Genomic DNA, 16,977 nt, shown 5'->3' on the forward strand with positions numbered 1-16,977 from the left:
ATGGAGAGCTGGCTTGTCCCTCGACATTCCAGCCACAGACAGAACTTTGAAACAGTGTTGAGTGAACAAAGAAAAAGGAGCTTATCGGGCGCCTGGGTGGCTCAGTTGGTTAAGCGACTGCCTTCAGCTCAGGTCATGATCCTGGAGTCCCGGGATCGAGTCCCGCATCGGGCTCCCTGCTCAGCAGGGAGTCTGCTTCTCCCTCTGACCCTCTTCCCTCTCGTGCTCTCTCTCTATCTCATTCTCTCTCTCAAATAAATAAATAAAATCTATTAAAAAAATTTAAAAAAAAAAAAAAGAAAAGGAGCTTATCAGCAGCACAATGCCAGGGACCTAAGTTAACACAGAAGCCTACATGTTTTATATGGATGCACACGTATCTCAGGACAGACAACAAGCAGGTGCATCCCCGTGGGGAGGGTCGAGCACAAAGGCTAGGAAAGAAAGATGTGCAAACAGCGAAACCAGAGACGGGCCTTGACCAGACAAATGGTAGAATGACGTGAACCTGCTTTACCTGGGGGACAAAAATAGAACATTAAAAAAAAAAAGCTAACCTAGTTTTGGCACGTGAAAAGCATGTGAAGAATGAATGCAAGGCAATCACGTGAGATTCAGTCGTCCTGGTAGAAATTAGGGCACAACTCAGACTAACAAATCTTGAAACCAGAGCTCCAAGAAAACTTCATGGGCCTTTCAAATCTCAATCCCTCCTTCCTCCCTGCCCCCCTCCCACTCCCTCCCTTCTCTCTCCCCGTCTTTTGCTGGCTTAATGTCCTTCCCTGTGCTCGGCACCTGCCAGGTAAGCGGTCAGGCTTCCTCTGAGAGCTGGGGCCCCCTCCAAGAGGCCGTCCAGTCCTGCCTCCCAGCATCAGAGGGTCCTCTGTCCTTGTGGACCCCAACTGGGCTGCCTGTCCTAACTGCACGTTCAGTGCCTGGCTCCCCCTCTGACAGTGAGCTCTGCAGGCACCACGCCTTCCCCGCAGGTGGCACCAGGGTGGAAGGAGGTGAGGCCATGGGCTCCATCCTGCGGAACTAGCACGGGCATCTGTGTAGCTCAGGACGAGACGGCAGGCAGAGCCGGGCTGATTAAGGCAGCTGAGTTCCACTGCACATTTCACAGAATTACAAACCAATACGACCTCTGCCTTCTAGGCAGAACCGGCCTAATTAGCTAATTCTTTGAGATCTGGAGAGAACCCAGGTGCCCCTAAAGCAAAGTCGTGGTGGGAGATGAGCTGGACTGTGGATCCACTCCAGGATATGGCTACACGAAAAGCCTTTCTGGAGAGAGGAGAACTCCCCCCCACCCCCACTCTGTCCTCTCCCCATTCAGATCTGATAGCTTTCTGGTCTCTTAATTATTCCAGATCTCACCCATCCCGTCTCCTGTGGAGCCAAGTCCTCGGCTTCTTGCCCCCACCCCCACTTCACACCCCCTTTCTGCTGGTAATAATGGTCATTGTTTGCCGCAGGACACGGCTCAGGGACAGCAGGGCTTGGGCACATTATCAGCACTACCTAAAGTCCCTCGGTGGCCCAGAAGGTGCCCACGTCCGTCCTGCTCATACAGGTGCAGAAATAGGCTCCAAGGTTCTAGGGACTTGCCCTCGGCCCCCAGCGAGGCAGGAGAGATGCCAGTCTTCAACCCAGTCTGGTAGGAAGTTTGCTCTCTTTCTGCTAAACCAAGTGCTTCTTAGTGACAGGTGCTCCCAAACTGGGCTGTAAGTCTGGGTGGCAGGAATGTGGGGCCCCTAGTAATGGCTACTGCTCTGGGGCACCAGGGAGGGCCCCCCACTAGCTGCAATCTGACGGCTCATGCAGAGGGGCACCTGGGCATGAGCCGAAGTGGACATTCCCACCCACCTCGGCCCTCGGGGCTGGTCTGTTCCTGCTGGAGTGCCAGAGATGTGCCAGCTCTCATTGTGGAAATCCCCAGCTTGGAAGTTAACAAGCAAACTCCAGGGGCACAATACTCCCAAAAAGCTGCCACCTAAACCTCCCTACTCAGTAGGATAAATCTAGAGCATCTTATCAGCTGCTGAAGAAGGGTCCACCTGGAAGAACATAGAAGACAAGGTCGAGAAGCATACCATCGGTATTTGAAGCCAAATGCATCTCGGCTTTAAATCCTGGACCAATCACATGGTAGCTGTGTGAGCCTGGAGGTTGGAAAGCTCCAGCAACCCTTGTGCCAGGATCTGTGTACACACACACACACACACACACACACACACAGAGTCATCCCCACCCCTCCATCAAGTTAAAGCCCACCTAAACCACTTCCTGTTCCTCCTCTTCTCCTTCACCCTCCAGGGAACCAAACCATCCCCAGCAGAGACGGTCTGGGCATGCTCAGTAGCCATGGCAGCTGGGGGACCCCAGGATGTGCTGCCCCGTGGCTGACTCTGCCCTGGTGAGACACCCCTTGGTGGTGTCAGGAGGCTGCCTGCTCAGCAGCCTCCACCGAGCACAGCCAGCTGCCTCTGGGCTCCTGCACTCACTAGCTCAGCTTTTAAAGGCCCCAGAAGGGCTCCTGGGAGGTCTGCCCTGGCAGGAAGTGGGCATTGAGGAAATGAGAGGCTGCACTATGCTGTACCCCATGCCAGTTCACTTGGTGCGCAAACAGTCTTAGAAATGCCCAGGCTCATCTGAAGGAGGGAAAGAGCCACACACACACCCCAATCCGCCTTGTGCAAGCAGGGAAGCCACATTCGGGAACCAAAGAGCAGGTACCAGCTTTCCAAGCTCATTGGGTTCACATCCCATGTCTACACATACCTAACCTCTCGTGCTCAACACAGGACCTTGGCCCTACTTTTTAGTTTCCACTTTCCAGCCTCACGGAGAAGAGCCAGAGGGAATCCGTTCCCCGAGCGTTCTGGTGTGTGTTGCAACATTCTCTCCCAAAGAGTGCTCTTTTTTTTTTTTTTAATTGCTCCTAAATCTTTCCCAGTGTAGCTAAAGCTTCCCTCTTCCTCCCAAGTAATGGAGGGAAGGGAAAACTAAAAATAGAAGGAAATTTACATTTGCAGAACACCTGTTATATTTTACTACATTCTTACTTAATCCCCATAAGAACCCTGGGAGGTGGTTTGAGTGTTTATAGTGAAAGAAATAGGCTCAGCGAAAGCCAGGTTTGCAGGGATGAACCCTCCCTAGAAGCGAGGTGTGGCCCTAAAACTGGTCAGCGAGGAGAAAGGTGGGGCGTTCTATCTGCAGCTTTTAGGAAGTGTCCTTCGTGGGAGAAAGTGTGCCCTTCTTTGTCCTTCCCCCCTTCTGCTGGCTGAAATGCAGTCATGCTGGCAAGCTCCAGGAACTGGCTGGGAGCATGAGGGACTTGGGGAATGGAAGCTATACATAGCAGAAACGCAGAGGAAGCACTGTGGGCCCCATGCCGGCTTAGGATGGATCCCACCTCTACACTATTTGAATGTGGGAGTGAATCAACTTCCCTTGCCTCTTAGATGGCTTTTCTGTATCAACCTCAAGCTGATACAGGGACTTATGAGGTAATCCTCCCTTTGCAGACCTTATCAGCACATTGTCCTACTGCCTCAGCATTTAAAGGGCTAAAGGGAATTTCTAGTATTGCTCACCCACTCCCTCCACAAGAGTAATTTGGTTTTTAAGTACACTTTTCTCTGAGGGGGAAGGACTAGGTGCTATCTAGAAGAGCAATTCTCTAGGATCTCTACATTGCCCTCAACTTCCCCTGTGATGGCAACATCAGTCTGTGACAACCAGGAAAATGTTATATAACTTCATACAGTAGGTAGTAAGACACAGTGGGCATAAAAAAAAATTACAGGAAAGAGAAAAGTGGAAAAATAAGATGAGACCAGGAAGGCCTACATACTTGCACCAATCTGACTGAGCTTCCTAGCGGCTAAAGCAAAGAGGGGAACACAACTCATGGTGACTGTTGGCTGTCTCCTATCTATTTTCCAGGCTTTAAGGCCTGAAAGCCCCTTTTCCTGCAGGACCTAGAGAGGCCAGTGCAGTCAGTGGACAATGCCAGCAATAGTCCTGGTGGTAAATGTAATAATGGATCTTAGGGTATAATGTATCTAATCCTCCCAACAACCCTGGGTATTGTTCACGGTCATCCATGTTTTACAGATGAGGAAACTAAGGCAAAAGAAAGCCAAGGAACTCTGCCCAAAGTCACACAGCTAGGAAAGGCAGAGCTAAGATCCCAGTCCAGAGAGCTGGACTCCATAATCCAGGCTCCCATGTAAGAGCTGTAAGGTTAGCCAGACCTGGGTTCTTTTCCCTTTTCTTTTTTTTTTTTTTTTTTTAAGATTTCCTTATTTGAGAAAGAGAGAGCACATGGTGGGGGAGGGGCAGAGGGAGAGGGAGAGAGAGAAGCTCAAGCAGACTCCACGCTGAGCCTGGAGCCCTATGCAGGGCTCCATCTCATGACCCTGAGATCATGACCTGAGCTGGAACCAAGACTGAGCCACCCTGGTGCCCCAGCCAGACCTGGATTCAAATCTTATCCACTTTCCACTGCTGAGCAGCCTTGGACAAATGACTACACCTCTCTGAGCTTCGGTTTCCTTCCCTGTGATGGGAATAATCCCATAAGCCAAACGGGATAGTTGCAAGAAGACAACAAGAGAAATCTGCACATAACTGATGTGGATGAGACTCTTCCGGGTGCCCGAGGATGTAATCCCAGGCTGAAGCCAAATGAGAGATGAGGAGGGCCAAGTACTCTCAGATTCCCTAACCCCATCTTGTCCCCAGTCAGGACTGACCAGGAGGCAGCAGAACCAGTCCTAAACACTGACTCTGCCCACACGTATTAAGCACAGAAGGTCAGCCTCACGGAGAGCAGAGTGTTGGCCGTGGATGGATGATGTAGGCAAAGAGATGCAGTGTTATCAAGAAGCAGGAGCCTGGGGGGGCCATCAGAGCAGCAGGACCCCCAGAATGCACAGAACCAACCCAAACCAGAGCAGACTCCCCCCCACACCCTCTGCTACCTGCCCAGCCCGCTAAAGAGTGAGCCCTCTTCCTTCTGCCCCTTCTGAGAACATGGGGAAGCTGGGGGGCAGGAGCTGAATAGAGAGCTTTGGATAGGACATGAGAGCTGGGGTCCTAATACAGATTGGACGATGTTGTAATAAACGGAAGGAGCCAGAAAATACTGAAAACTGACTGAAGACATTAAGGTCCAAGAAAGGAGAATTCAAAGAAATCCTGTTAAGGGCAACAAGTGGAAAAATCAAAACCGTTTCCCATTTTTACCCATGTAGCATTAACACTCCATGGATAGACCCTTTGCGCAGGGCCCGTGCATAGGGCAGGAGGTCACACGCATCAGTTCCACGTACACAAGGGTGAGAGCCCCAGTCGGCTACTGCAAACCGCCCCACCCCGACAACTGGGGACCCCATAGGGTCAGCCCCTGTCCAGGGAAGCTGCTGGATTTGAACATTCCTACAGCAGAAGACACAGAACCCTCTCATGGCACCTGTCTCTTGGGTCCATCTCCTCCCCCACCCCGTTGACCTCTGACTCTCCTTGACCTTTAGTCTGCCACTGACCTAGGTGACAAGTGATGGCAGGACGATGTCCTCTGTCCTCATCTCTTTCCTGGTACCTCCCATCTTCACTGTTGCTGGGGAAGGTCTTGGCCAAACCCCACCCAAAATCAAGCCAGGGGAGGTCACTGCTATGACCAGGAGGGCTCAGGAGAGAGCCCCATGAACTCTGGGACGAGACAGGAGCCGCTGAAGGTGGGGGCAGGACAAGCAGGGGAAGGAGGGGATGGGTAAGGGGCTTCCCGTCACCCACCTGAGGCCCAAAGAGGGCAGAGAATACATGTTGGACACAGACCCCTGGTCTCTGCATGGGTTTATATTTGATTATGAGAAAGACCGGGCTCTTTCCTGTGCCCATTGCCTCAGAAAACCCTTGCAGATGGCAGAAGGCAAAGCCACGTGGTCACGCAACACCCCCGGAGTTACTGGTACACCCAGCCTGTTCCCACATGTTTGATCACACCAGCACAGGCCTGTGAAACCTGCCTCCGAGCCTCAGTTCCCCCTTTGTCAAGGAGGGTTGAAAACCCATCCTCTGGGAAGATGAGAGGTCGCGTGATGGGGATAAGGTGAGTAAGGTACTGGGCGGAGACATCTGCCTACAGTAGGAGCCTAATAAATGATTGGGTGGGCCTTTCTTGCACTCAGACTGAGGCAGTGGCCCTCGCTTGGCTGAGCGGCCCAGTCTCTGATGCAAAGAAGAGGGGGTGCGGAGGTGCCGAGGGGGCCCGCTGGGTTGCAGGCCCAGTGCTGGAGGTGAAGGATCCAAACCAAGGAAGCTGGAGTCACGCACTCACAGATGGCAGGGAGGAGGGTGCCATCAACACGCATCTCGGCTCCAGTTAGGAGGAATCAGGGATCGGGGGGAGCTCTTATTTTTCCCCCCTCTCTCTTCCTCGTGTGATGCGTTTCTGACACTAATCAGGGATCCATCCCCCTGGGAGCCAACAATAATGATTAATGGTGTTAAATATAGCCAGAGACCGCCGGGGCAAAATTAGGCGCCATGCATAAAACATCACTCGCCTCGTCAGGCAGGCAAATCAGCCAGGCGGTGGACCAGCACCCACCATCCAGCAGCCCGACCCAGCCACCTCCCCGCTGCTGCCCACGGGGGCGTCTGCTGGGGAGCCCGGCACGCAGTGTGTGCCCAGACGTGCCCCTTACGGACAAAGCCACCACCAGGCTCCGGAGTTAACCCTGAATAAAGGAACTGGTATTGAGGTGCTGGAAAGAAAATGTGCTCAGGACCCAGATGGACCTCAGCTCTTCCACCTCCTAGCTGAGTGGTCTCAGGCAAGTCACTTCCCACCCCTAAGCCTCAGTTTACTTTTCGTAGCCAATAAGGGGGTATCAAGGTATGGGGAGACCAGACATTTATGTAGTAGGCACTCAGAAGATGTTAGCTCTCTTCCTCCTATTCCCCTACCCAACTAGCTCTGCGACTCAGCCCCTCTGAATCCCAAGTTTCTCGCCTACAACGTGATGTCTCCTGTCGTGAGGCTTGGAAAACACCTAAAATGTGCTAACACACACATTGATTATGCTGTGGTAAGGTAGGAGCACCGGCTCTGTGCCGAGCACGGTCCTAGGTGCTGGGGAGAGCCCCGAGACGGAGCCGTCTGGTTCCCGGCACTCAGGGAGCTTACGGTCCAAGGGGGAAACAGGCAGTAAATTAAACAGATGCAGTAACTACAAATTATAAAATATCTTCTAAAGGAAATAAAAGGGGCTAAAATAAAAGGGAAGTGTGATTGGAAGGGGCTGCTCCATGGAGGGGACATAGGAGAATGACCCGGCACTTCTAGAAGTGTGGGAGAGGTTACTCCCACCCGGGCAACCACTCTTCCTGGTCCGCCCCACCCACAGGAGTGTCCCTCCCTCCCCACTCTTGGGGTGGCGGGGGGGGGCTGAAGTAGCTCATCTCCTAGGATCCACGGTCTCCAAACTTCTCATGGTGCACATGCCCCAATATGTGTTTATCATTGTAAACACGCGCTGCCTTCCTCGTTTTATGTACATCATTAAACACACACAAAACACACCTCCAGGGAAGGAGGTGAGGACATAAATAGGAATGAAGCTCTAATTCTGTCTCCTGTGCTCTGTGGCTCTTTTCACACCCTCCTGGGGATCCACGTAGCCCACTCTGGTGACCACGGGTAAAGAGCAGCCCAGAGCCCAGAGAAAGTCAGCTGGCAGACACAGGCCCTCCCCTCCCACCTCAGAGGCACCCGGAAGGAGTGAAGTCTCCACGCTCTGCTCCACCACATCGGCTGCTGGGGCGCACCAGCTCTGGGTCCCTTCCGCAGCATGGTGGCACACCTCCCCTGCCCCCTGCACCCACACCTCTTCCCGTGGCCTCAGTGGGGACTCCTCAGTAGGACAACCCTGCAGCTACCACTCCTGCTGGTCCTTCCTCCAGGATTTGCCCCCGCCACCCCCTTCCTCACCTGGCTAATTCAGCCATCAGCCCCCAACATCAGCTCAGGCAGCCCCACGGCTTGCAGGCGGTACATGGATGAGGATGCCTCTGGCAGGCAGTGACCTTCCTGGGGGCTTGGACCCTCCCAGGCCCCACCTGTCTGTGTGAGGGCATTCAGCCTTGACATCCCTGTCTCCTGTCTCCAGACTGGGAGGCTCTGAGCTGAGGCAGCAGCCCCCTGACCGTGGCCACCTATGCTCTGTCATGCTGGTTGTAATTATCTAGGTGACACTGAGCTCCTTGAGGGTGGGACCATTTCTTATGTACCCCACGTCTCAAGTGTCTGGCCCAGGGCCGGGCACAGATCATACGCGTGGCAAATGTCGGTTAGACTGAATTGTTGCAAAAGTAAAGCAAACAAGTGTGGGTGAGGAAGCTTTCTGGACCAACTCTGGAGACCCAGAAACCACAGAAGGAAAGATGGGTGTTTTTTTTTTTTTAAGATTTTATTTATTTATTTGACAGAGAGAGAGAGAGCACAAGCAGGGGGAGAGGCAGAGAGAGAAGCAGGCTCCCCACCGAGCAGGGAGCCCGATGTGGGGCTCGATCCCAGGACCCTGGGATCATGACCTGAGCCGAAGGCAGACGCTTAACCAACTGAGCCACTCAAGTGCCCGAAGATGGGTGTTTCTAACCACATAACAATCCAAAACCTTGCATGCCAAATATACCATGAACAAAGGAGGATCTCAGGCAAGAGGACCACTCTGCAGAGGCCAGAAGAGGGTTAATATCTACATGATACAGAATGCCGACAGGTCTACAAGAAGGGGACAAATGACCTTATGGACAAATGAGCAAAGGATTTGCAGAGGTAATTCACAGGCGAGAGTGTCCAAAGAGCCAAACAGCTAAAAAGCTGCCCAGACCCACTGCTAGTCGGGGAAACGCAAATTAAAAGTAACGATGAGATTTCACTTTATACCTCTCAACTTGGTCAAAACCTCAATGGCAGGATACAGGGAAAGTCTCAAAGTCTCAAATTTCTGGGGTAAATGTGAAGCATTAAGCCCCTCCGGGGAAATCAAGCTGGCAAGAGCTATTAAAATTAAAAGCACACAAACCTTTTGACCCATGGCAGGATTCGACTCCTGGAATTAGGCCCCAGAGAAGTAAAATCTAAAGATGCACCTAAGGACGATGTGTGCATGGAGGTCTATCATCATGCTGCTTCTTATGGTAACAAATGGACAATGAATAACATTCAGCCGGGAACAGCCAGTCAATGACTATACATCCACACTCTGGAATACTGTACGGTCATTAAAAAGAATGGGCTAGAACTACAGTTCTCCATGTGGCAGGGTTTCCACAGGGCATGGGTGAGTGAGAGCTGACCCAGGAATGTGAAAACATTGTTATATGTCTGTACATCATTCTAAGCATGTGGGAAAATGTGAAAAGATCTATACTAGATGGTCTCAGGGGGCGGGGTGGGGGGTTGGATAAGGTCACTGAAGGAGGGTTAGGGGATGAACAGACTGAAGGAAAATCATGGTAAAATGTGTAACAAAAGAGTTATGCATTTATATAAAACTGTAAGAAGGCATTGACATGGGGACACTTGGGGGGCTCAGTCAGTTGAGCATCCGACTCCCGGTTTCAGCTCAGGTCATGATCTCAGGGTCATGAGATTGAGCCCCGCATCAGACTCCATGCTCAGTGTGTGGGGGGGGGGGTCTGCTTAAGATTCTCTCTTCCCTTTGCCCTTCCCTGCACCCCACTCATGCTGTCTCTAATAAATAAATGAAATAAAAATAATAAGAAAATGAAAATAAAAAGGCACTGACATTTGTATACAGAGGAAGCGCACATACACGTTCCCCTCCCCCCTTTATCGTCCTTGACCTTGTGCTCACTTCCATCCCCAGCTTCCTCCACTCTTCCTCTCACTTCACGTACTTCAGGCAAGAAAAACAAACACATTTCAAATAAGAAGCTAACCACCTTATTTTTTTGGCACCCTTAACTCTCCAGAACACAGTCCACCACTACAAAGCAAAACAGAGATCTGATAGCCAAAACGGATTATATATATATTCTTCACTCCAAGCAAAGTGCTTTGAGCTAATTATTCTTATTTTACACAATTTAAATAAGCTTATTAAGCTCATTGTGGCAGACGTGCCTCAAGGTGACCCTGAGGATCTACATCGTTGTATAATCCCCCCCATCCCTGCGTGTTGGTGGGGCCTGTGGCTTGCTTCCAACTGACAGAACATTGCAAAGGTGATCGGACACCCGACGATTGTGTTTCCTTCTGGAAGACTCTGCCCTCGCAGGCTGAAGACCGAGGCTCCGCTGCTGGCCTTGAAGAAGTAATCTGCCGTGCGGAGGTCTGTGGGCGGCCACTAGGAGCTGATGGTGGCCCACAGGGCCCGAGTGCCGTCCCGGCCCCCAGCCAGAAAAGTGCGTACGTCCGCGGTCGGACAACCACAAGGAAACGAACTCTGCCAACCACCTGAGTGAGTGTGGAGGAGATGCTTCCATGATCAAGCTTCCCATTGAGCACACAGCCTAGATGATATTTAGACCACAGCCTCATCAGACCCAGAGCAGAGGGCACAGCTCGGCTGTGCGGGGGGTGGGGGGGGGGGGGTCCCTGGCCCGCAAAAATGGTGAGATAGTCCATGTGTGCTGCTTCGGCCTCCAAGTCTGCCGTAGTGTGTAATATGCAGCAAGAGAAAATGAATACACTCATCAAATTAAGAAATAAAAGGTCAAGTTGAGAAGAACATACCAAGAACTGTAACACGTGACCATCAGGATAAAGAATAGCAGATAGAAACCAGCTAAGAAGTGTCTGGTGCTGAGGACCCTGCAGGCACACCGTCCCAGCAGGGGACAGATATCTGAGACCCCGAGGGATCAGGAAGGAGGTGAGGACCGGGATATTCGAACGCCCAACTGCCCTCGAGACAACCTAGCGGATGGGTGCTTTCACGGAACGGAAGGGGCCGGTCCAAATCCTCTCATCCTCAATCAACGAAACCTTCCCAGGGAGACTGCTCTGCCCCGTGTTTGCTGCACACATGGGCTCTCGGGGCCAGCGCTGCCATGGGCAGACCGTCCAAGCAAGGGATCACTTCCTCTTCACGGAGGAGAGAACAGGTTCAGAGGTCACATAGCCAGCAGGTCGCGAACACCCAGCTGTGTCTCCTCTAACTCCATAGCCCACACTCTTTAACACACCGTTGCGGCTTCCCTGGGCCTCAGGCTTCCCCATCCATAAAATGGGGAGAAGCATCTCCCAGGGAGTAAATGAGTTGATGCACGCAGAACATTCAGAAGAGTGCCCAGCAGGATGGGGGACGTGCTGACTCTCCTATTGTTCTATATTGTTCTATACTGTCGTCAAAAAACTGCAGACCGAGAGGCACCTGATTTCAGCTCAGGTCATGACCTCAGGGTCGTGAGATTGAGCGCCACATCAGGCTCCACGCTCAGCAGGGAGTTTGAGATTCTCTCTCTCCCTCTGCCCCTTCTTCCTCTCTCTCTCTCTAATAAATAAATAAACCTTTTAAAAAAGGCAGACAAAAGGGACAAAAGTTCAGGTTCTGAACAGTAACAACTCCTGGGGAAATGGGTGTTTACAACTCGCTCTTCCAAACAGATGGTACTTTTTCTTCACCTACAGGGGTCAAGATAACCAACTTTCTAAGCTTCCTATGAGGCACGTAAGTAAGGGGCCATCTTCCCATATCAGAAACAACAGGGCCTGACACGGTTGAACATTTGGCCCATCCACACCGTTAGAGGCAGGCAGGCCGACTGGAAGACAGACCCCCGTTTAGACCTAGAGGGGCACCCGGGCCTACCTCTGAAACCCAAGCTCTAGCCAATGGGCCAGGAAATCTCCTTGGACCAGCCCAGGCCAAGAGCTTTGTCATTGCAGAATTCCAGGCTGGCGGGGCCCGAGAGAGAGCTGCTCTTAGAATGGAGGTGAACCCTTGCTGCCGAAGAGCCCAGGAGATGACAGACATCTCCAGCCGACGGCCGTGCGATCCTGGGTCCCCTCAAGCTCACGAGAGCGAGAGCTCATCTCTAGGACATGCCCAGGGGGTGCCGGAGCTGCAGAGAACCAATGGGCAGACAAACAGGACTCCTTTTCCTCAGTTCCAAGCCAATTCAGTCCAGGACACAGCATGAAGTCATGAAGGTCTTAAATAATGCACGCCACCTTCACAGAGAGCCCCCAGGCCTAACCGGACACCGGGATCCAGCCAGGACCCCAGAGAGCATGAAAGCAGGTGCCTCACCCTCCACTCCAGGCGCCCCCATGCCCCAAACATGGACCCGGTGCCAAAGACTGGCATCAGTGAAGTGCCTACAACACACTTCCCCTTAGAGAAGCAGATATACAGCAGGAGCGGCAAGGATGTTCACAACACAGTTGTTTATAAAGAAGGAGAGGAAACAGGGCCATTCGTTCAAAGAACAGAAGATTGGTTAATTTATGGAGCTTCCAGACAACAGAATTCCATGCAGCTAGTATCGATGCTTCCTGAGCGTTTCTTCGCATGCAAAGGTATTAAACATTTTAGGTTACAACGTGAGCTTCACTGTTACGTGTATAATCATCCCTTTCGTGTCAAATGAAATACGGAGGAGGAGGTGCAGAAGGTCAGAGATCAAGGCAGTTACCGTGGCTATCTGGGTAAGGAGATTAAAGGGGTTTTTCTCCTTTTGCTTATCTGCATTTCCTCATTTTCCCTACCACGAACAGATATTGCTTTGTACAGTTTAACAACAACGAAAAAAAGACGAAATCAGTACTTTAGCTTCTAAAACCAGGGCACAGTTTCACCCGCATTATCTCTTGTAATCCTCAAACCAGAAACAGATGCAGCAGCTCCAGCCCTGCCTAAGTGCCGCATCCGACCTGAACCGTGGATGCCATCCACGGCACCATCCACGGCACCATCCACGGCACCATCCACGGCACCATCCATGGCCGTTTCAGGCTCTTTCCTCCCATCTGTTCTGAAACTCTTCTCCTCTGGTGGTGGTACCAACCGGGGTCTCTGGGGGCCCAGGGGCGTGTTCGGGGGCACAGAAGGCACCTGCCCCTGGAGAGTTGTACACCAAAGGTGTGTGTGTTCATAATGTACATTTTTCTGGGGAAGAACCTGGAAAACTTTATATTCTTAGAGATGGCTGTGGCTCCTGAGAGGTATGACCCACTGTCCTGGGCCCTCCAGAGCAGCCCTCTGCTCACCTCCTCTTTGTTCCAGCTAGCTCCTTCATGGATTCCCATTTTCCAGATCCTCCTCCTCCCTCTACCTGGGCTTCCCGTGACCCGTCCTCTGTCCTAACAGTCCTACCTGCCAGAGATGTGCCCTGCAAGACTGCTGTCCCTTATCTTGGAGTCTCTGACAAATCAAAGCAAGCTATGTGTCTTTGTAGGGGGGTAAATGTACCTGGTGAGTTTTCTTACAGATCTGGGTGGTTTGCACCCCCCTGAAGCCCACCCATCAGTGGCCCCTGTAGTAGGTTGAATAGTGTCCTCTAAAAACTCATGTCCGCCCAGAACCTCAGAATATGACCCGATTCAGAAATAGGGCCTTTGTAGATGTCATTAGTTAAGGATCTTCAAGATGAAATCATCCTGGATTTCGGTTAGGGCCTAAATCTAACGACTTCTGAGTTCCTGACGTCCTAAGAGGAGAAGACGCAGAGCCGCACAGGAAGTAGGACAGAGGCAGAGAGAGGAGGGACGTGGCCACAAACCAAGGAGCATCAGGAGGTGGCCAGGAACGATCCCCCCAGAGAGCCTTTGGCGGGAGCACAGCCCTGCCCACACCTTGATTTCTGTACCGTGATACATATTTCAGAATTCTGGGCTCTAGAACTATAAGAGGATACATTTCTGTTGTTAGAAGCCACCACATTTGTGGTCCTTTGCTACAGCACCCCTGGGAAACGGACACAACCCCCAATCCCAGAGAGACTGGAGGCGCCAGGTTAGAAGCTCTTCGGTACGAGCAATGGTCTCCAGGTCTGCTGTGCTCCCCGGACGTCCTCCACCCTTCATCCTCAGGGCGCCCCCACCCCGGCTCTCCTCCATCACTCCAGATTCAAGACTGGTTCCACTGAGCCAGGCTCGGCAACAGCCCTCTCTGCCATATCTCACACCCTCCCCTCACCTCCCACGTCCTATTAGTAAAACAAAGTAAAAATTAAATTACTTCTAACACACCCCCAGTCTGCTTTCAAGAGGGCTGGATGGTTTGAAATTCTAATTTGCTTTCCGAGGTCTTAAAATAATTTCACAAGAGCCCCGGCGAAGCCACCCCCACCCCCGCCTGCATCACACAGCAGGATTAGACAGCAGGAGTTCAGGCTACGGCATCAGAATGAGAAGGAAGGAAGGACAGTGCCTGGACAACGGGAGAAGTGGGGTCCACTTCCGGCCCCCATGCAGACTGTAGCTGCCATCTACAGCCATCTACAGAGGGGGACCCCAGCCCTCTCTGGACCTCTGTTCTGCCGTCCACAATATTCCATGGGAGGCATTCTGAGGTCTGGCCAGACTAATGCCACTTCTTGGCCACAGCCAGTCTCGAAACCAGAGATTCTAATCCTTTTTGATTCATGGACTGTGGCAGAGTCTCTGGTGCTCACCCAGATCCAGGCCCCCTCCCTGGCCCATGGACAACTCACTTCCTGGCCTCGGGTGAGGCTGTGAGATCAGTTCTGGCCTGTGAGGGTGAGCAGGTGAAGGTGAGCGGAAAAGATCACTTCCAGGGAAAGGAGTCTAAAAGGCATGGGGCTGGGGCGCCCGGGTGGCTCAGTTGGTTAAGCGTCCAACTCTTGGTTTCAGCTCAGGTCATGATCTTAGGGTCATGAGATCGAGTCCCACATTGGGCTCTGCGCTCAGTGGGGAGTCGGCTTGAGATTCTTTCTCTCCCTCTGCTTTTCCCCACCCCTCTCAAATAAATAAATAAAATCTTTTTTAAAAATTTTTTAAAAAATTAAAAAAAAGACATGGGGCCATCTCCCTGGGCTGCCCCTCTAGCGGTGACCGTGGATGCCCCATGGAGAGATGGGGGAGCCACAGATCCACCCTGGAGCTCAGAGTTACAGTGTGGAACGGAGCCATCCTGAAGAGTCCCTCAACTCATCTCAGACGCTGCATGGGCAAGAGCTAGACTTGCTTGTTTTAAGCCACTGAAATTTCAAGACATATTCGTTAATGCAGCACAGCCCGGCCTAGCCTGACTAACACAAGTACGATTTCCTTTTAAGGATCTGATGATGAAGACTCAGGGCAGAAACTAAAATGGACATTCCGGAATTCACAACCTGACAGCAGTCAAACCCAGACAGCATGGCAAAGAATTTAACAGACAAGGCAGGTGCGATGCAAGGCAGGAGGGGTGGTCTTGGATTACCTCTAACTCCAGCCACGTGTGGGGCACAGGGCAGAGGTCAAAGACAGCTTTCCACAGAGATCCACCCAGGCTGACATTGAAGGAGGAGAGAGGGACAGAGGAAGGAAAGGGATCCACGAGAGGGGTCAGCAGGTGCAAACGTCCAGAGGGGAAATCCAACAGAAAGCTGTGAACCATTCAACATGGCTGGAATCTCAGGGCATGTTGGGGCTGGAGTGGCAGGGAAGGGAGCACCAGGGATGGGGAGTGACTGGAGGCTCTTCTGTGAGGCTATCCTACCTCCAAGCAAAACCAGCCCTGGGGAGAGGTAGGCTTACGGACGGGGCCAGAAACATGCCCAGCTTCTCCTGACCCTGAAGAGGCTGGTGTCAACAGTCCCTCTATCATCACTTCTTCTATGGCGGCCCACGTGCCACCTCACACACAAGCAGGAGCATGCAGTCAGTGTCTGGGAGGGGGGCCCCAGGATGCCCCACCACTGCTAGCCTTCAACCCTCAGATACTCACTGCTTGAGGCTCATCAGACACAGGGTGGTGCCCAGGACAGCCCATTTCCACAGTTAGAGCAGAAAAGGCCCTCAGATCTCTGGTCACCCCCCTTCCTTGTACCGAGAAGATGGGCAGAGAGTGGGGAAGCAACTTGCCTAAAGCCACACAGCAAATCCACGGCACAGCTTTGGGACCAGAATGCAGACCAGGCCCCAAGCATGCGTGCTTTCTTTTACTTCTCTGCTTTGTAAGATCCCAGGGACCTTGAGATTTCTGTTTCACGAGAAACTGGCCCTTCCCTCAATCAGGAGTCTCACCCAGCAATAAACCTTCAGCCAACCAGGTATCACTTCTACTTTTCATGCAGGAAGGAAGGGAAAGGACCCAGGGTCTCAGTGGGAACAGCTGTGCTTGGTGCTTTTCATGGGTTCTGGTGAGCCCCCAGGCCTGTGTCCCTCCCCCCAGCCCCCCCAAGACCTAAAAGACATCCTAGCGTACAGACCAAAAATGCTGCAGCCTTGCAGCCCCTCTGCCCAATGAGACTCCACCGAAGAAAGAACAAGCCCTTTGCGGCACAGCTAGAAGAATCTCAAGGCTCGGGGCCTGGATAAAACCCCCTGCTCATCCCCAAGCTCCCAGAGCTGCCTCAGCCAACCTCGGCATAAGGGCCACACCCTGACTTGTTGTTGGTGAGGCACATGCCCTTGGATAAGCACATGTCTCAAGATAGAGCAATTCCTAACTCTTCCCCAAACCAGCTGGGACCAACTTGTCTCCCACTCAGCCCTCCAGGCCACCACTGGGCACCATACCCACTCTGCCAGCTTCCAGAGCACGCGGCATCTGGTGAGCGAGGAAAAGGTAAGAGGCCATTTTCCCTGGCCTCAGATGGAAGGTTCTAGCACATACAACACCCCTCTGCTCCCTCACCATCATGGCAGACATCACTAATCCAACGTCAGATTCTTTCCCACCAAGTCCAAGTGCAGCCTGGGATCTCTCTGCACCCCGGTTAGCAGCGGTCATCTATCAGAGCCGGTGCGCAGGGTAAAAATAC

The 16,977-nt window shown here is 52.3% G+C and overlaps 1 protein-coding gene across 5 annotated transcripts in view; it reads right to left on the bottom strand.

The window, feature by feature from the left end:
* Nucleotides 1-16,977, bottom strand: part of ACTL8 (actin like 8) — a 65,004-nt gene that overhangs the window by 23,962 nt on the left and 24,065 nt on the right. The window contains exon 1 of one of the 5 annotated variants that reach the window (XM_073903624.1): nucleotides 1,378-1,414. The exons of the other annotated variants lie outside the window; for them this stretch is intronic. The gene's annotated coding sequence lies outside the window, so the exon portion shown is untranslated. Of the gene's footprint in view, nucleotides 1-1,377; nucleotides 1,415-16,977 lie in introns of those variants that run through there. 5 annotated transcript variants of the gene reach the window in all.

Source organism: Callorhinus ursinus, unplaced genomic scaffold (assembly GCF_003265705.2).
Source record: "Callorhinus ursinus isolate GAN/ISIS: 27379988/994484 unplaced genomic scaffold, GSC_fseal_2.0 scaffold18, whole genome shotgun sequence".
Lineage (NCBI taxonomy): Eukaryota > Metazoa > Chordata > Mammalia > Carnivora > Otariidae > Callorhinus > Callorhinus ursinus.